We start from the raw sequence: 21,729 nt of genomic DNA on the forward strand, positions 1-21,729 counted from the left end.
ACGATGTTGGTTTGTTTTTCAAAGGTCAATTTTCACAAGGTTTCTTCATTACATTGATGAAAACCTTGATCATATTATCTTACGTCACAATAATGAAGAGAAAATAACTTTGAAAACTAAGACAGATGTTTCAAGTAATAGAATTTAATAGCTATTTACCTTACAAGTGTAGTGAGAGCGTTTTTACATCACGCTCTTGGGTAACATGTAACGTACAAGATTTTACCTGACCCGATAATATACAGAGGGTTTCGTACAATATTTTTCAATATCCATTTCACTCATCTTCTAACAGTGACGTTCTTTTACAAACAAAAGCTAGGTTAGGATAATTCTTTAAAGCGTAACAATAAAATTCAAGTGCACGGCTGATTTCTAGCGTTAAACGTCGTTGGCTCCATAGAGGTATATTTTTTTAAGTTGAGCACTCAATGTTATTTAAATGGGTTTCATTACCTCAACGAGTGAGTTTGTGAAACTTTACTTCACTCGTGAAGTAAAGAGGTTGTATACATCACCCTTGGGACAGGGAAGTTTAACATGTCGGGTTAGTTAAATTAATATATATATAATTATTATACAAGTGTGCTTTGTTGAGTTTGGATTTACATAAGTTTAGAAAAATAATTAAATATACTGTCAGCTGTGCTGCGGTTACCATAGGTTCGGGCGCACATCACTGGGACCACCATGTAGTTACGGCCTACGCGCTACGTAAATATATGGCGCTCCCAGCGGTGTGCGCCAGAACGTATAGTAACCATGATAACCACAGCACGACTGACAGTTTATATTTAATTCTTGTTGTCTATGGTTTACTATAAAGGCAGAGATACAAGGAACCCCAATACAGGTTTCGTACCTAAGAGGTGATTTTGACAAACAGGTAACCAAGTAGTACAAAATCGAAAATAATCTTTGTAATTTGAATATATAATTTAAAAAGTTTGTTTGCAAACCTGTTTACGAGTTCCAATGACGATACAAATAAAAAATTCAACTGTTTGGTATCTATATAAAATTTATTTATGTATCTAATGTATTGAGAAATTAACAGTAAACAGTGAGAACTTAGGCCTTAAGGCTATATTTTATCAAGTAAATTCTTCGTAAAATATTTTCATAACAATGTTGGTTTTAATTTTACTCATTATGAAAACTAGCACATTGTTTAATTAATTATTTATGTAAATGTCCAAACAATTCTTCTGGTGCAAATTATTAGACTGAAAAATACCAATTGATTACATTCACAAATGAGGTAATAGTGAATAGGGAATAGTAAACCATTTAAAAATACTCCTGGGGATGAATATGCATATTTCTGTCGGTCGGTCGTTTTATGATTGGGACCTTTAATTATCCGGCCCAATTGTTCAGCTGTTTTCAGGCCAATGTTCTGATCGTTTTGGGGGGTCAGTTCATCGTGAAGCAATATTTTTATGGTTTTGGTCGGTTCCATAACTGGTAAACGTATGTCATTGATCCTTACACTGAATAACAAAGTGATCATATTGATCATAATGATTATATTTGAAAACATTACTTTTGTAAATATTATTCCGAAAGTTAAATAATATATCGTCTTGATTGGATTTTGCAGGTAAAACGCACAATCAAGTTCATATACTCAGTACACAATTTTACATCCTAAAAAGTTTTTGTGATTCTAATTGATGATTCCATTTTAATTCAGCTATTGGTTATTTATTGTTAGTTAGATATTAACTCTAGTTTTTTCTTTAGTTTTTAATTGTATTACATTAAAAATGTTTCTAAAAGTTTTTATTTTTTTTATTTTTCCATTTTATTATTTGTTGTTATTTATTTTATTTTTAAATAATTGTATAAAATCATGCTTGGACTGATAGTTTGTAATTAGGACCATATTATCAGTTTCTAATGAATGTGTATACATTAAAATTTTTCCAATTAGTCTCAATAAGGTTTTGAAAACATTATATTTTAGCAAAAAAAAAATTAAATTTTATATTCTAAAAAAACTCAAACTTTATCGTAACAGTTTTCATTGTAGTTTAGGTAACTAGTTTATAGTGAGAATAATGAATTTAGTAAATTACTCAGAGCTTTCTGCAATGGCCGCCATCTGATTTGAGTAATCACAGTTTTATCATAAGACGTCTAACATCCAACTTACTCATTTATACTTAATTAACACACATAATAGAGATTAATGTAGGGAAATGTTTATTAACGATCATCGTTATATTAAGTAGACAACAACAATTAAATTTTTAGTGATTTATATTGCTGAATTGGTTGTCTAGCTGATTGGCCTCAGCTAATTTAATGTTAATTGGCACTTCAGTGTCGATAATGAATTTAAATAATATTACTATCAACCCAATTTGTTTGGTTTCCCTTGTCCATCAAACAATATTTGAATGAATTTTAAAAGCATATAAATAAATCAACAACAACGCTCGTAAAGCGAGATCCCTCTAAAGCATCTGTGTAATGATTCGCTCTAAATTCAATTTCCCTCCATTTCCGTGGATCATCTGGAGCACCCGACAGAAAAGAGAGGGACTTTGTTGCAATATTTATTTCCTCATTTCTAGAATTAACATGAAATGTTAACGAATTTTTTTGAAGTAATAGGCTACAATAGTATATTTCGTGCCTAGGGCCGAAAATGAGGTTTTGCCGGCTCGAGATAGTTTTTAAGTTCGAGACGAAGTCGAGAACTTAAAAGCATGGAGAGCTGCAAAAACCATTTCAGTCTGTGGTATGAACGCTATTCACCACAATAATAATGCACATTGATAGTCTACACAACTACAACTTTAAGGTTATGGGAAGAAATAATTAAGGGAATCACAAAAAAATAATAATAACTAGTTGCTAAGCAGTGGTGAAAATAAAACAATTCTATTGCAATGCTATGGATACTGATTGCGTATTTAATATGCATTCATGTTTTAAGAAAGTAAGCGGGCAGCTGATTTTGCGGTCCTAGGGATGTAAAAACCTACTCGGTCCCCAAATGACGATGACAGCTGACATGGCCAGCAAAACGTAACTTTCAACCACCAATTAACGTATGTAAAACAGCTAAAAACGTCATGATGGGGTGAAAAATATTTAATATAAAAAGTAACAGCAGTTTTTCAATGTAGTATGTATGAAAAAAATTTGCTGTGAAAATTCTAAGCCTATGATTACTTAGAGAGTATTAAGTATTCAACCCATTTAAGATAGTATATATATGTTTTGGAGGACTTTATTAAAATGGAAAGATTATTATTTTTGCTATTTTCTGTAAATATCAGTTTAAAACAAACCAGCGTTGGTAGAGTAGAAATAACAAAATTGCAATTACACGAATTTCAACCAAGAGTTAATAGTACATTTGAAATTTATAAAAGTAAAGAAGAAGCTGTTTTTTTTCCTGTATATATACAAATAAATCTCTTAAAACAACATATAAAAAAAATTGGCCTCCAAATATAAATGATGATGTTGTAAAACGCAACACTGTTGAATTAAAATTTAGATTTTGGCTGTTGGAAAATATATTTCGAGTCGTTTTATGAACGTAAATGTTTTGTTGTTACTGAAATATTAATAATACTATTAGGAACTCTCTGTGGAAGGAAACCTTTTAAAAGATGTTAAATCAAGATCATGTTCAAGAACGGAAACGTTGCCCAGCGCAAAATTTTCACTACAGAAACAGAACCATCCGCTTGGTTCAAATATAATTTTAATGAATGTTCTTGTATTAGCATCACCTAGTACAGTCCTTCTTAACGGTTGCAGTCCATAACAAACATAATGGTTCATAAAGTTAGAATAAAGTATTTAAAATTGTATAAGTAAACATAAATATCAAATGGATTTTTTTAATAAACGAAATAGTTATTTGTGTAACTAGTGGGCGGAGTGGCACTTTGCTTCACACGAGAGAAATGTTTACGCACGAGCCGCAGAAGAGTGTAGAAAGTTTCTCGAGTGCAACAAAGGTAGTTTGTACTCGTGTTACACATTAAATTTTCCACAGTTACTACAAATCATATAAATAATTAGTATTTTAGTTTAAGTTAAATTGCAAGAAATGGGAAACGCTGCACCAGCTGTTCGTAGTCATAAAATCGTTAAGTGTTGCCAACTTATTTTCAAGCGTACACGGATTACGTGCATAATAAAATCAAGATGTTTTGTGTTCTTTGGTTGGAATACTGGTGTGCGTTAAAGTAAAAAATTTGCAGCAAAGTAAAAACTGTGTGCCAAAGTAAGGCTTTATGCACTATAATCTGTGTAAGGTGGCACTACTCTGTCGGGTGACTGTATGAAAATATATTTTATTGTTTATTGTTTACATGACAATAAGAGTTCTACGTGGTGGTTGTATTAGAAAATTAGCTAAATGTGTATTTTTTATTACATTAGGGCTTGTTTCATCTATTTATATAAACTTGTATTTTCTGCACGTAAATTGTAGAGCAAGTTTTTAAAAACCGCGCACGTGCTAAAACCCTTTAGAACTACACAATTTTTAGATGCAGTTTGGTTTACACAACTTTGAAGCTAATTTATTAAAGAAAAAAAATTTAAATACAAAAACAAACAGCATACATTCAGAAAACCTGTACCATATATACATAAATGTCTAAATATTAACTATATTTTTTTATCTTACTTAAAACTCGACCGTTTACTATGAAACTTATGTAGAGCATTATACATAACTCTAATGTACATATTATTGTATTGTTGCTATTTCAAATTTTAAAATGAATTGTCAGATGACTTTCAAATCAACGAAGAGTTATTTTACATTTGTAATATAAGTTTTATTCATAAGAACTATTAGGATTTAAACATATCTAAATCTATGTTTAATCCACACACATTTGGAGGAGCCATATGTTTATAGAACCTCATATGGGCATTATTAAAACACTATTACCACGTAGATAACAAAATGTTTTACACTATGACCAGATACTCCGTATATAATGTAGATGTTTTTTAAACCTTGCCGCAATTCGTAATATACGATTTTGATATATAAAGTATACAAATCTATTTTACTCAACGGTATCATTCACTCCAATCGTATAAAAGCTAAAATTACCAGAATACGTAATTGTTTGGGCTTAATATACTAAAATATACCCTCTCAATCTCACCGGTAAAACAATCTGTAACACTGCAGAGCGATCGATGCGAAACTTCTACACAACGAGATGGGCTACTTATCAGTACATAAAACACTTTTAGTTGTTATTAACATTTTGTGTTCATGTAACTAATACTGTAGTTTAAGAAAGTGGTTACTAAAAGTACACTGTGATTATTTTTGGTGCTGAGAAATGTCGGTGGATTATTGATGGCTTATTGGTAAACACCAGTTGACATTGATTGTTAATAGATTTTAATCAAAGTCTTTAATCTAATCTAGAATCTGTTGTTGGTCTATATCATGTTGTCATCTACTTCATGTTTTTCCAAGTGTTACTGACGCCGGTCGATCCTAATTATTTATCCTATACTATTTATTATTTATCCTATAATTATTAATCCATGGCATCTCCAGGTGTTTTTTTCAGTTTTTGGAAATTTTGTTTTTAATGGGAATTTTCCCATAAAAAACCGGAAAAATCGGATTTTCTCAAAAATGGCCCAAAAGATTTTGATAAGAAGTTTGTATGTTGTAGCCCTTTAAGTCCTGAACAAAATAGTACAAATCCCATTTCTGCAAAAATTACGGTTCAAATTTTTTTGTAAATTATGTTATTTTCCCATAAAACTCCCATAAAATAATGGAAAAATCGGATTTTCAAAAAATGGCCCGAACGATTTAGAAAAAAAAATCATTTTATAGTCCTTTAAATTCTGAACAAAATTTGTAAAAATCCCATTTTCATATATTTACTCTCACCGCTTACAGATGATAAAGGTTGTTGACAAACTTATGGGAGAAAGTATGTGTCAGAATGCTGATACCGTTTATTTTAGTTGTATATAAAATGTAATATTTGTTACTTTTACTTTTTTAGGTTACGCTATTTGATTACCGGTTGATAACGTACCGAATCCGTGGCTAGAGCGTAAATGAGCTATTTTGCGTATGGTTTACAGGTAGCAATGTGATTATTACCATGCAGTGGTAGGAAAAAATACAGTGTGTAAATTAAGTATGGAAACAAATCTGTATTTTTAAAACCGAAATAGATAGAAATATTCTATTTGTGGCAATAATAGTTAACAAAGATTCCGCAATTTTTCACATGAAAAATATTTTTTTACCCCCCTAACAGGGTAGGTGGTAGGGGGTGACTTATTTTTTTTCAAATAGCAACCCCTATTGAGTGACCCCTCATTTTGAAGGGTTTGTCAAAAGAAACACAATGACGCAAATCCGAGGTGAATATCTCACTCCTAGCCCAAATGGCGGATATTCCAAAATTTGATTTATTGTACGTGAAAAACACCAATTTCACAAATAATGGAAAGAAATCTGTATTTTTAAAACCGAAATAGATAGAAATATTCTGTTTGTGGAATTGATTGTTGACATAGGTTCCGCAATTTTTTTAATTAACAATATTTTTTCAACCCCTTTAACAGGGTAGGGGGTGGGAGTGACTTATTTTTTTCAACAACAACCCCTATTGAGTGACCCCTCATTTTGAAGGGTTTTTTAAAAGAAAAAGAATGACGCAGACCCGAGGTAGATATTTCACCCCTAGCCTAAATGGTGGGTAATGAAAAATTTAATTTTTGTAAAAAAACCCATTTTGGAATATCCGCCATGTTAGCTAGGAGTGAGATATTCACCTCGGATTTGCGTCATTGTGTTTCTTTTGACAAACCCTTCAAAATGAGGGGTCACTCAATAGGGGTTGCTATTTGAAAAAAAAGTCACCCCCTACCACTTACCCTGTTAGGGGGGTAAAAAAATATTTTTCATGTGAAAAATTGCGGAATCTTTGTTAACTATTATTGCCACAAATAGAATATTTCTATCTATTTCGGTTTTAAAAATACAGATTTGTTTCCATACTTAATTTACACACTGTATAAAAAGTAACTATTAACAAAATGCCCAACTTAGTAAAACATGGGTAGAACTATTTTACTTAAAATATCTTGCATACTTTTTTCATTGCCAAAGTCACGTATTTTCCAACATTATTCACACTATGGTGTAAATGACGGTATTGTACTTCGAAGTAGTAGACAAAATCAACTACCTATTCAATTTCACTTTAGCACCGGGAGTCAACACTAATAAATATGAAACTAAATAGGTACTACACGTAAGTTGGTTATTCACGTAAAATATTGTCAAATCGATACTAGTGTCACATTACTGTAGCTATGACACAGTATGCCGTTCTGTGTGACACAGTTGTGTTCCTGTGTTCCTGTTCCATGACTTGGACATTTGTTTACCATCCTTTACATAGATCAATGACCCAGTTCAGAGGTCAATGCGGGTTAGGAAGGGATAGTTAAGATTGATATCTTATTCCAATTCAATCGATTCACTGGTAATAATCGTAAATCATGCAATACCTACATAATGAAATAAGAATGACGATCTAAAGTTTGTCGGTCATTTGGCTTTTAATTAGTAAATCTATACCAATGAAGGCAATTGAGTAACTTTCTACGCACCAACAACTATATCCGATGATGTTATAAGATATGTCTTACTGGTATCAATTTAGTAAAAATGTTACCAATCGGAGGTTTTTTTTATTTTCAATATCGCTGTCTAATAATACTAATACTAATAAGATCTATTAATTTATTTACTTTTTAAAATTGACTTACTAGAATGCTTAGTAATTGCAGTACACTACATATAAATAGTAAACAATAAAGAATAATTTCAAATAAAATTTGAAGGACCTGTGCTGCTCCATGGCGTTGAAACTATGTTTTTTGATTGAGTAATACAGTATCTTGAACTTGACTGATGGAAACGATAAATATATCAAATGGAAGTTTATTTTAAGAAGTATTTAAAGACCAAGTCACAAAATAACTAAAATAATAATGCTGTTACGTACCATTGATTGCAGCTTACTTTCGTTATGAATATTATTCTAGTTCTAATTCTAGTTGATTTATGATTCGGCATCGTGCTTCAGTTACGTCCGATCTTGGTAATCAATAGCTCAAATGAAAACTGTTTTAACGGAAGGCCCTTAGACCAAGAAATATAGTGTAATGTAATTAAAACTGGTTAAACATGTCTTTAATTGAATTAAGAATCCGAAAAAGAAAATTTAATTTATTTATTGTCAAGTAACACAATAGATAAATGAATGATGATGCTTGATGACGAATCTGTGCGTGCATACCGTTAATTTAAAACCAAAATTATTAAAATCGGTCTGGTAGAAAAGTTGGACTAACTAGGAAAATAAAACACAATATCTTAGGCTACATATTATCCCCAGATTGATAACTATTAGTTTTTGTTTATTATACTTTGTGTTTTAATAACATTCAGGCACAGGCCAACTACATGGATGTTAGTATTTTAGTTTTTTAAATATATTTTTAGTATTATATAACTAATCTTGGTAACTAATTTTTAGTTAGCAAGAGCAACTGTACCCAAGGAGTGTTTCTAACTGGGTTGAAAATGCAATTACAAGTGCCTCGGTTAACTAACCTCAGATTTAGCCCGTTGGGTTAAAGTGTCAAATAGGCTATGTTACTCACTACTGTTAACACATATTGGTTGACTTTACAATAAAAAATAGCCTTCGAAAAATCGACTGTTTAAATGTTAAAACGACTTTTTAGTTCAAGCAAAGAAGGACATTTGTACAAAGTGTCAAAAACAAATCGAACACCAACACTATTACGGCTTAATGATTATAAATAAAAATTATATTTAAAAATCAACAGTTCTGGTTCAATTGAACGACAAACAAGGCAATTGTTTTACATATTTGATATACACTCAACTTGGACCGAAAACCAATTGCTCTTTCGTGTGTAACGAATTTCATATCAGTTTTTGTTTTGTTGCTTTTATGCTAAATTGAATTTGGAAGGGGAACAATTTATGAGAAAGTAAGTAAAAATAAATATTATCGATTCGAAAAAAATACTAATGAAATTGAATTTAAAGTCAAAGAATGGAGATCCTTTAGGAAAATAAAAAAATTATTATTAACAATCTTAAACATATAAAAATAGCTTTTACTCTGTGACAAAATAGCTGTGTGTGAATCAATGTGAGATGATTACCATTTCCTAAAATGGTGGCTTACTTCAAAATTTCATCGGAAACACCTTATTTCATGATTAGTTTATAGTGAAAAAGTAATTTTAAATATTGTTTCTTGACATTTTCTCTCTAAAGCTTATCGTTTAGGAGCTGCAGTGTGTTAAACATAAAAAGTGGTATTCGGTGTCGTTTGATTTATAGGCAATTGAGACAAATGATCTGACTACTAGTTTTTAATTTATACATAACTGAGCTTAATTATAAAATAATTTATAATAATTAAATAAATACATATAGAATTAAGGTTATAACAGAATAAACCAAACCTACACCGAATGATCATGGATGGCAACGAGCTAATCAAAGAAATGGACGAGGTAAGTAAAACAAATACAGCAGAGATAGCAGTGGAAACCTAGTGACCCCAGTTACTATGGCAACTTCCATTGATTTCTGCTCCACAAGATAACAGTACCGTCTCTTTTGCTGACCTATCGCAACTGACACAGGCATGCGATACTGCAATACATGGTGTTATTAGATTACCAATAATTGTAAATTACTATACCGATAAACAAGTAGGAACTAAATATAGCTACAGAAACAGTGGTAGATACTAAGTGATTTGAGTTACAATGGAAATTTCCATTGGCATTTCCAACATAAGAAAGATTAATTTGATATCTTAATTTTTCCAGAACACGCAGTAATCTCATAGACAAAAAAGACGCCACAAACGCGAGTAAACACCAAACAATTATTGGGTTTTTGTGTATAAGACATTAATATTAACATATTCAGCATATTTCTATGACTATGTCAAGGTTGTTATACAATTGTTTTTAATACTTTTAGCTTACGAAATATTGTCTTAATTAGTATAGATAACTTTCAATACATTGTATTTGTATATTTAGAGTTTTATTTTTATTTTTTGAAAGTATGAATATGCGTTCACTCTACCCTTATGCATGATATATGGGCTATATCTTTTCTGCAAATGTACAAACTGTTTTTCTTGTGACAAGTTGTTATTTGCTTTAAAACTACTAAATGTCCTTTTGGCTAGAATAAAAAAACATAAGGACTAACTTAAGCAAAAATAAATTGTTTCGATTGTAACAAACGTAATGCAATGTAAAAATAAGTAATACAGCTGTAGGAGTGAAACGTTTATGCACGAAAAATACATATTAAGTTAATTGTCTGGGTGGCCAAGTGGTCATAGTGCTCGCCTTCGAAGCTGAAGGTAGCTGGTTCGAATCCAAGCAAAAACATTACTAGACTCACATGGTTTAGACAGTTCTCTTACATAAACGATAAAAAGCAAAGAATATTGAAAATTGGTAGTTTTATGTAATAATCGAAATCATGCCTTACATAACAAGGTTAGTTTTATAATCACACTTTTGTATGCTTTAACTAGGAAAACCTACTACGATAACTTGATGTGAAATATTAGCTAGAGATGACTACAATGTAAAATATTCATTGTTTCGTGAGTAAAGAATATTCCCCCATAGCTCTGTGTAATTGTTTGCAGTAGTGTTTTATAGCTTTGCTAAGTATTCATAGTGTCCTATATTCGTGACCATCACAGTCACGCAGCATGTCCATAATTAGACTCAAGGGATTATCATGCACTAGACAAAATGTGTCTAGGGAAATTATATGCTGGATTTGTAAACTGTTGAATTGACCTTTGGAACACTTTTTAAAAAGCAAAGTTTTACAACTAAATACAGAGGTTAGCTTAAATGTAAGCTTAACGTAGAATACTAGTTTAACACTTTTAATACTTTTCAATGAAATGGCGACCATACAAAGTAGGTATTTTAAGCCAAGTATAAATAAAGATGAGTGTAGGATAAGTGGCACGATCTTGTAGTCTTGTTAGTGACTAAGTCCGACATATTTTCTAGACACATATGTTAAATTAATAGCCCATAAAGCTAAAGACAACAAGGGACCTACAGTTTATAGTGGAATCCGATCCACATTTTTGCCTTTGTATTAACGAATTAGTCTAATTATCAGGATAGTACTGCGGATAGTCGTAGTAATCACTAGTGCGGACGGTAATCCACACCACGGAGTATCGTATCCACAGTGCATGCCTATAAATATCCACAATTCTTGACCTCCTGGATACTGGACGTCTCCACCGTCCCAGTCTACACAGTGATTGTCTGGAGTCACACGTTAAAATTACTAAGATTATTAACTGAATGTAATGTGTTTTTTTTTTCATAAATTCTAACATATAAGGTTTAAAAATGAACTAAAAGTTGTTAATAATTATGTTATCTGAATTTTTAAACTGACATAATCAATTGAGTTCGTTAAAGAGGGGTTGAATGAAAAATATAAAAACTCTAGTCAGATTTTTTAAAGTTAGTAGATGATTCGAAACTGGACCCAGCTCTTCTTGATCATAGGGCTTCAAATAAATAATCCTGGCTAAGGAAACAGCTTATCTTAGTCATTTAAAAGCTACACCTGTACAAAGATCATCCAAAAAAATTCTCTATTCTACACTAATCCTTCAATCATATTTTGGTTAAAATACGCACCTAGGTCCCCATCTTAACTGACAATTTTTATAATAATTGATAACTTTGTATATGTGTTTTAGAATAATAATAATTTTTTATACAACAGAAGTTTTAATATACATATCTTTTATATTAAAATTTTCCGTTTGGTTTAAATTTTAATGCGGAGCAATTCATGTGTAAATGCACTTTGAGTAACTATTTATTTTAGAACAATACACTATTCTTAGCCTTACTAATAACTAACTAATAAATTACTAATTCTATTAATGAATTTGATGTTGGGGTACAAAAAGTATTATGTATGTTTTGGAAATCTAGTCTTATCAATCTGAAATTGACAATAACTGCTTTGAATTATAACTTATATTGTCGATGGCAGTAAAAGAGTTCGAGTCGCAAATTCATTTAAAATTCCCCAATTTCCTTAAAAATTAGCCTTTCCAACAAGAAAATGTATTGGACTGTTCCTTACACAGACCATATATTTGATCGTAGCGTGAAAGTAAGAATAGGATTGAATAACTTAACTAAAGAACTATTATTGTTTAGTACAGTGTTTTCTTATGCTTCATCTGTAATAAAATTGTAAATTAAGGTTATTGTATTAGTTTTACACCTCATATCCACAACTTAACATATATTTTAAAAGAGGAAGATAACAAGAACACAGAAACTCAAATAAACCCTTTTCAAACCCCAAATCTGGATGAGATCCTTTCAACACTTTCTTATCGATTAGACTGCAGAGATACAAGTTTGTCAGATGTTTTGAAAGTTCCGGATCGCAGTCCCCATGTACACTTTGCCACTTCAATAAGGTTATAACTTAGCCAAAGTAGTTTGCCAAACTGTTATCATTATTGAAAATTCGAATGATAAGTGAATGGATAGTTTGTTTAATTACTGTGTTATAATGTAAGGAACCTTGATTTAGAATTTGTTTCATACATGTATATAATGCACAGTCTGACTTATTGTGGCTATACAAACTCAGTTTGGTTTAACCTGGGGATCATAAAATTTGCCAATGTGATTTTACGAAGATATATTTTTTTTATTTAAAACAGTAATATTATTACATTGTTAGTATGTCCTAAACATTTTACTTTTATGCATATAATATCTTACTGGGTTTCGACCAACATAGTGTTTATTCTCTAATAGGAATTTCGATTAACGAAACTGCCATTTAACATTCTATAATCAATGGTTCACTATTACTGTTTTATTCATTAGCTTCATAAGACATGTATTTTTTAAATTGTGAATACGTAGTCACAAAACATGGGTTGGATAACTAATCATAAAAAATATAAAGTAACATATACCAACAATTGATAAACATAAAACATCTTTCACCTTTAACAGTTATTTAAAATATAGACGTTATAAATACAAAGTTGCATTGGTTTATCTAATAAATCTCTAAGTAACTTAACTATTTAAAATCAGTTTTTTTAGCTATGTATGTGCTATAAAAGTGAATATGGGTGTAGTGTCTTTTTTCGATTTGTAATACCTAGTTATTTAGTTTAGTTTTTCAACCCAGAAACAACAAGCACGAAAATTTCATGAATAAAAAAGTCTTGATAAATATTTAATCAATTTATTTCTTTAGGAATTCAAATTTATCAATTATGTTTATAGACCTTTGATTAAACATTCAATAATTAAAATGCTGCGTATAGCACCAACTAAACAATTAAATTAGTATTTAAGTTTCACAATGGGTAAAATATTTTACATTTAAACATTCATTGTTTTGTGTCGTTTGTAACAAAACATATTGCTACACGCTAAAGCGTTGAGGATGATAACATTCGAAACCGATTGGCCATTAATAATCAATTGTTGTCCTGAGCAAGGATTTTCATGTTTAATCAACTACTGTTTCTACAGATTTAGAACTGATCCGATTCAAGATTTTAAGGATGGGATTAAATATAGTAAATATTGCTTAAGTGTTCATAAAATAAATACCATTTTGTTGCGAAAAATACATTATTTACCTATCAGTCTGGGGAGAAATATTTTACAGTCTTTTTTTGCCGGGAAATATATAAATCGTCAATGTCTTGTAAGAAATAGTAGTAGTAAAATAATATATTAATGGGTGCATGTAATAAATTTGGATACAGAAATACCAAAAATACGTTTTAAAAATCATCACTTCTTGTATTATATTTGATAAAAAGATATACTGTATGAATATTTTTTAATTAGTTTTATGTTTTGCTTTAAAATATTTATTTTAAAACTAAACTGATATTTGATATAATGCCACTCATGTTTTACTATATGTTTAAATTTCAAATTATATGTATATTTTTAAACCTAATATCCCATTTTTATCGTCATAGAATACAAGTTTGAAAACGTTGTACAAGTTGTTGAGTAACGTTTAGATCCCAACCAATCTTTCTATACGTGACTATGTTAATAGGTTTACTGTTTTCTGTAACAGCTGTTTTCTTGAAAACCTGTGTAAAAAAACTTGTTGGTTCGTAGTCGTTTTAAACTTTTTAAGTGTTGATTGGGTCGACATATTTCATTTCAATATGCGAAGAAACACGCATCGTACTTAACTAAAGATTAAAGAGATTCTCAAAACGTGAGAGCCAATGGGATTGAATCACGATCAATTGACATATTTGGCAGCTGTACATTTTATTCATTGTACCAAATGTAAAACACAAAACCACCTATATTATGATGTTACAAAATACATTTAAGAAAATATATATATATATTGCACTTTTACCGTTAAAAATACATTTTTAGTAACTTTAGACAGGATATTTGTATGGTAACCCCTAGATAAACGAAGTGTCACTTACAAAACTTCCACACATTTCACCTTTACAATAACAAGTTTGTTCCCGATGGAGGAAGTGGAATTACAAACGGATGTGAAGTTACAAACCATTTTCTCGTGAGACGAACTCTACAGAACACCGGAGCTGGAAACAGGTAATAGTGTTGGGATTCAAGGACCAGAGATCAACCATGAAATATTGCTTAATATATTAACTTACGTTATGGTAAAAGATTTAATTTGTTGTGAATCTTGCAGTGAAAAATGTGTTTAAACTACTTTATAAACATAAATAATAAAACTTAATGATCTAAAGTAGGAAGGGTCTTGGATGCTAAGTGCAGTTTAGTTAATGTTTTATAAATAGGGGGGCGAGCGGGTCTAGTAGTTAGAGCGTGGCACTTCGGTCCCCAAGGCCCCGGGTTCAAATCTCGCCAAATCACTAATAGATTTTATCTAAGTGATAATGCCACAAGGCCTAGGTCTAGCCTAAAGTAATTAGAAAAAAAATACCGGGCTGGTGCCTAACGTCCTTGGACAAAAAAGCTTATATTATGTTTATTCAAAAAGTAGCCTACTGTGAATTACTATCTTTTTACTTGTTTCAACACAAGTAAGTGTCACGTGATGAAATTTGATCTAATTCAACACCAAACCACTCATCTATGTTTTGATTACCAATACAATATTTCTATACATGTAAATTACTTGAGATGATATCCAATAGAAATGCTAAAACAATTTGCCATAAGACACAATTTGAAGTATTCGATACAAACAAGGGTGGTGTGTCATTAAGAAAATCATAATTATTCAATGTAGAACCAATAAATATATTACCTGATATAGTTCTTCGTGGTTTCTTTCTTATAACCCATCTAAAATTCATACCTGAAACAAAAAAAGAATTGTGAAAAAATCTATTTCAATCTAACAATTTAGATGAATTTTAATATATTTTATGATGAACATGATCCTTGTATTATTTTAAGTTTAAAATCGGCGGCTACAGAAATCAATAAGGCAGCAAACATTGAAAGCCTTCAAATTAACTATAATCCAATATCATAAACAGTTTACACTAAATTAAATTTGATAACATTAGCCCGTAAATATACATTTTAAAGAGTATTTAAAGTTGATAAACTTACTATTCTTTTTCCCACTAAACGATTAAGAAGTTGCAAGTCGCAAAAATTGCAATAAAATGTTTTATCTTGCAAACCTACTCTTTATGTGGGCGGAAGACTGAAAATTAATCAATATGTTGACCATATGTTAAAAGATTTTCCTACACTTATTGACAGCTACTTATGTAACAGCAATGATTCCACAAATTACGAGTCCTTGGAGGCTAACGCCCATATTTAATTTGCTCATAAGAACAATGTTAATTTTAAACAGCCTCTAACGAGTTATTTACCGTCCCAAAATATTTTGCAAACACCTAAGTGATCGTAATTTAAATATCTAAGGCAATATGAGATGAGAAAAATTTGAAAAAAATTGTCACTGTTTTATGAGGTAGCATGGCAATGGTCCTAGTACTCTCAAGGAGTAGGATTTAGCTATAACAGTAATGTTTTTGAATTGTTTCTTTTTATTTATTTTATTAGATTCTCAATCGGCATAGGCCTTAAGCATGTATTTCAAATTACAAACGGTTCGTACCTGGTACCTTTTAATACTATATCGGAAACTGGTGATTTAAACAGTAAAAGTAAGCATGTGGCTCGTCAGAAATCCTAGTATGAAGAAGAGTGGGGAGAGGACGCTACCGTGTTGTTACCATGGTAACCATATCATTGATTAGACTCCAGGCCGCCAACACCCCCTGCCATACCTGTTGATATCACCTTATTAGCGTACAATATAGTTTATATTTTTAGTCTCAAAGTATTTTCAAAATGCAAGATTATGTTTTTAGAACTTCTTACAATAAGTTGTATTAATTATTAGTATATCGTAATATTATGTTTAGAAAGAAATTTTCAGGGGTGTTTCAAAGATTTTATTAATGCAAAAGCTTAAGCCCTACATAATTTTCCTGTTAACATTAATTTTCTTTGGGTGTTAAAGTTAGATTTGTATTATTCTATTGTAGTGATTAAGCTTTAATGAGAGATTGTTGGCAGGGTATGATCATCATATGTTTTTATTCATATTTTAGTTAACATTTGCTTAGTTATTTAAATAATGTTTGAGTTAGAGCAAGTAAAGAATCCAGCTGCCCAAAAAAACATAGGTAACTAAAAAACCCAAACATATGATCCACAATGTAACCTCGTTTGTACATAAATTAAATGCTTGGAAATTTCAATATACATCTTTCTTCTCCAGTGTTCCTGAATTATTGTAGAGGATCGCAACGACTAAAACACGAAAAATAGTGACGGTAAGATATATAGAATACAAATTGATAAATAGAATTAAATACTGTAAACCAGCAATATATATACTTCTATCAACAGATACTAAGTATAAATTAGAAACTATGACGATGCTCCATAACCATTATAAATGTTAAGAAGAAAATAGTTGGAATAATTAATATACTACATGTAAAAAAATATTTCGACGTAAAATCAAAATTAGAAACACAGCGACTGTTCCTGTGTAATCGGTAACCTTCTGCTTGAGGAATCTGTAATACAAGGGTGGGAAAGAAGACTTATTTGCCAAGAGTCCCATGATTACTAACGGAAAAGAACATGTTTACCACCATACTAATATTTTACGTTGTAGTAACTTGTAGGAACTCATCCCAAAACATAATGATTTACGGGCGAAAGGAAGATTCGCAATACTAGGTTTTATTGGAGGTAAATCCTTGTAAACTCATAACTACATAACTACATGTAAACTGTATATGTAATCTTCAAGATACAGTATACCGTATGTACAGTATTCCCCGTTTGGATGAGCACTTTGTTTGACTACAGGATACGTCGAAGATGTTGTCAGTTACGTGATTTGCCCTCTCTTAAACTTTCTTAATATGAGGTTTCCAGACCAAAAAAACCTGAACATTTGGAGAATTAATTTTCAGACTTAAAGGAATGGCGAACGGTACTTGAATCAGGATGGGAATTACTCCGACCAATTACTAAATTTAAACATGAAAAAAGTACTTTTGCCTTCAAACCCTGTGCTATTTTTTTATTTAAATTATCCCACCTAATCTCTGTTTTAAAATACTATAAACGAAATGGATTTACCTCATCTTCGCATAGGTTTACAATTAGTTTATTATGTATAGATTAATTTAAGTTCTTTGATGTTTTTTGACACGTCATAACAGTTTTTAAAGTGTTGTACTTTAACAAACTAAATAAATATTTTTGTGACGCTAAAATAATCATATATTTCAGACTTAGTGGGTTTAAAAAAACCTTTAATAATATCATATATGCTAAAATACATTACATATATCATACACAAGCACTTAGAAGATCTACTGTGCCTTCAACAACGGTCCGACGAACGATATGTCACAGGCTTTGACGTTCGCAAATGCATTAACTAGAGTGCTGAGTAAAGCATTCTCTTTCACAGAACTGAGCAAAGCCTATCTCAAATACGCTTCGTATCAATATTGTAAAGCACACATGCTGCCAAGCTGCTTGTGGATTGTTTCACGTGCTTTACAAACTACGACACTTTCAAAGCTGAAATCAAATGCAAATAGGTAGTACTTTGTTGCTTACGATTATTTAGTGTTATTTCGGATTCATTACACTGTGGTGTAGTTTTTGTTTGAGAATCAGTAAACATCACTTTAAACACCCATAAATAGTTTGTAGGGTTATAATCTATTAAGTTTTATTTATAAATAGGTTGGTTTGATTTTTACTGCGGCAGTATCTTGTGTCTTTTTCGCAATTGGTAAAATAGTAGGGGGTATTGAAAAAGAATACAGTAAAAAACTGTATTTAGTTAATAAAACTCATAACAATTTGTTGTATATGATTTTAAAGAGAGTTTAAAAAAGTTTTTATCACGAAACAGGCAAATCTCCAACGTCTTCAGTAAAACACTTATTAACAGAAATTGCATAGAACATATTAACACAAGGTAAATAACCAAGGCAATAATGTTGCTGTAATCTCAATTATATTGTTTTCCATGGATTTTTAGTGTCAGGTGTGCATTTTGATGGTTGACTTTCTAGGGAACATGAAAAGTTGCTTCACCTCTAAGCAGAGCCTTTGGAATAACTGATTCACCTCTTTCTACCCAAAGTGTGAAAAATTTAAATATAGGCTAGGTGTTATATCACGTTTATATAAATTTTTTAATTTTTTTTGTGATACAATAGGGAGAGAAATGGGAGGTAAAAAACAAGTAGAGGAGATATTTTAGGGTCAAGACGACAATTAACCACAATAATTGATGTAAAATGTTTTTTACCACACGATAGCTCGACTGGGATATTTTTATAACATAAAAAACTAAAAAAGAATCGTTCTCAGACCCAAAGCTATTTGCGAAAATATGAGATTTCATTGGTTTCGTCTGTATATCTCCCAAAAACAGCCCGTGTAAAGTTTAAAGTATAGTTTATACAATCAATACAATCAAAACTGACTTGTCCACATAAAACTTAAAATACAGGGTGTTTCCAAATTGCCTGGACATATTTTGTAAACTCAAGAAACATAAAATACTTCATTCATGTTCTTAATATTTACAGTATTCATTAAATTGGCATAAAATATTTTAAATGAACACCATACTGAAATGGCTTGAGATATTGAACGAAAATGTTTAAGCTCTTTTTACCTTCTAAAGTACACATATACAAGTGTTGAAATTTCTATTTTGAAAAATTCCTAAGATATAAAATAGTTTAAAAATCATAAGCAGACGGACAGATAGAAATCTAGGCATTTAAGACCCATACTTATATGGCATTTTATGTTTGTCTTATAGTCCATTAGCCCCAAGAACAAGTCCACAAAATATGTCCAGAAAATTTGGAAAACTGTCCCTGTATGCTATAAGTTATGAATAATCACAGCAGTTAATCCAAAAGCCAAAATCCCCTTTTGGTACTGCATAAGATCAAGATGATAGTTTTGCAAAATATATCATGTTTGAGTCTGTTTCCAATTAAATTTTTAAAGGCGTAATCATTTTGTTTAAAAATTTTTAAATGAAAATTAAACTCATCTGTTTTTCCTCGTTTCATTTATTTAACTTACTCATTTAAGGTTCTAGCAAATTTAGTAATTTGTCGCTTAAAGACTTTTTATTTAAATTAATATTTTTTAACAATTTCGAAAATATATTTTTCTCAAATTTATTTACAGGTAAAGTGATATGTACAGGTTATACAAAAACCGAGTATACACTAAATAACGCACCCGACGCTATCCTACTCAATTATGCCCAGCAACAGTAATCTCCCAGGATAGAGGATTACAAGCAGAGTTCCCTGTTAATTCACATCTGTTGACAGTCATCTGCGTTTATCCACTGTTCTGTAATTGCCTAAGTAAGTACACGGTGACAGTGTAGGGATTAAACATGGATGTGATTGTTATTAAACTCATATACCATGTTGTTGATTGATTATAGACTCGCACATCTTGGGAATTTTGTTTTGTTTTTTCCATTGACGTTTTTAAAAGTTTTTGTTATAAGGGAACGGTCCAAACCATGGGCTTGGTACTTACTTAAGTATCATAAATCGTTAAATAACATTAGATAGCCTAATGAAAAAGGCATCTGGGAGAAAGAAACTACTCTTGATATTAAAACAAATAGGATTGGTTGGCATAAAAAATGTAGATTTTAAATAAATTGATAGCGAAAGACAATGAATTCTGAAACGAAGGAGAATGAGACATATAATGAGAGTGGTTTTAAATACAGATACACAAGTCAAGCGTTAAAACATTTTGTCTTTTCTTTAGAATTAAACACATCATTATATTATTATTGCTATACACAATAAAAAACATTTAACCAATGAGGAGTATTTGCCGTAGTTACTTGAGACCAACAAAAATCCGAAACTACTAACGCTACTATTATTTGTATCAGACTATAATAACTAACGTAATTTATCCGTGGTTACAGCTAAAAAATGTCAGTCTAATTCTAACCATTGATTTATATATCCTTACACATTTCAATGTTAACGTCAGTAGATATTGTTTGTGAGGTAAGAAATTTATTCTTACTACGTTCCATCAGCGTTGAGGCTACAAATACGTTAACTGCAGAAAATCCCAAATTACAATTCATCATTAAGTCGTGGATGGGACTTGATAACTTTGATTACGATAGTGGTTTTTTTCTAGAAAGGACACTTAACTTAAAGGATTTCAATGATAGACGGTAAACTTTTATTATGTTCCTAAATCAATTCAACAACCATTTAAGAAATAATAATTAATTATTACGTAAGCCACACACACCTAGGAACATGTTGTAATGCTTTAGATTGAATTTATATAACTTATGCTGACTTTTAATAGATTTTGAAAACGCCTGTATTTATTTATTCGGACAATTTATTTCAAACACCTCCAATGAAGGATAGATGGGCTCTTCCTAAGCATTATTTCCCAACTTTCTTTAGGATTGAGTTGTAGTTACGTTTTGACAGCCATATGAGTACTCCAACAGCCTAGCAAGAGACGTAACCACTTTGCAACCCATGCATAAAAAAACTACTCGACTTTGTAGCTAAAATATAAAAATTCATTATCAGACACAGAAAATATGTCATTGGAATAAACAATTGATAAGCATATGCACGAGAAAAACGTTATAATCACTGTTGTACCCAATGTTTCAATGCTATATAAAGTTGTTCGTGTTGTTCCCGTGTCGAACGTGTTGTCTCGTACGTGTTTTACCGGATGTTGCCGGACACGCGACGCCACTGCCTCGTAAATCACGTGTCACGTGACTAGATAGCTGTTATCATGTGGGCGGTGTGATATGAGGGTCACTGACTACTACACCTTAGGTGTCAAGCTCAGGTGTGCGGGCTCGAACGCCTTCGCGAGGAAAACGATTTGGAATTCACACGGATTGAAGTGTATGGATTACGCTTTAACACTTTAAAATATAGGATCTAATATATTTAGTGGCCTTCCTTAATATCACTTCTGTCTATA

General features: G+C 31.0%; 1 protein-coding gene across 6 annotated transcripts in view; it reads right to left on the minus strand.

Moving 5' to 3' along the window:
* The window catches only part of LOC128999638 (dual specificity calcium/calmodulin-dependent 3',5'-cyclic nucleotide phosphodiesterase 1-like), a 243,717-nt gene that overhangs the window by 174,756 nt on the left and 47,232 nt on the right, over window positions 1-21,729 (minus strand). Inside the window, exon 1 of one of the 6 annotated variants that reach the window (XM_054426244.1) lies at window positions 15,437-15,449. The exons of the other annotated variants lie outside the window; for them this stretch is intronic. The gene's annotated coding sequence lies outside the window, so the exon portion shown is untranslated. Of the gene's footprint in view, window positions 1-15,436; window positions 15,450-21,729 lie in introns of those variants that run through there. 6 annotated transcript variants of the gene reach the window in all.

The sequence above is a fragment of the Macrosteles quadrilineatus genome, unplaced genomic scaffold (genome assembly GCF_028750875.1).
Source record: "Macrosteles quadrilineatus isolate MER2022 unplaced genomic scaffold, UCM_ALF_1.0 Scaffold_8__2_contigs__length_117827958, whole genome shotgun sequence".
Taxonomy (NCBI): Eukaryota; Metazoa; Arthropoda; class Insecta; order Hemiptera; family Cicadellidae; genus Macrosteles; species Macrosteles quadrilineatus.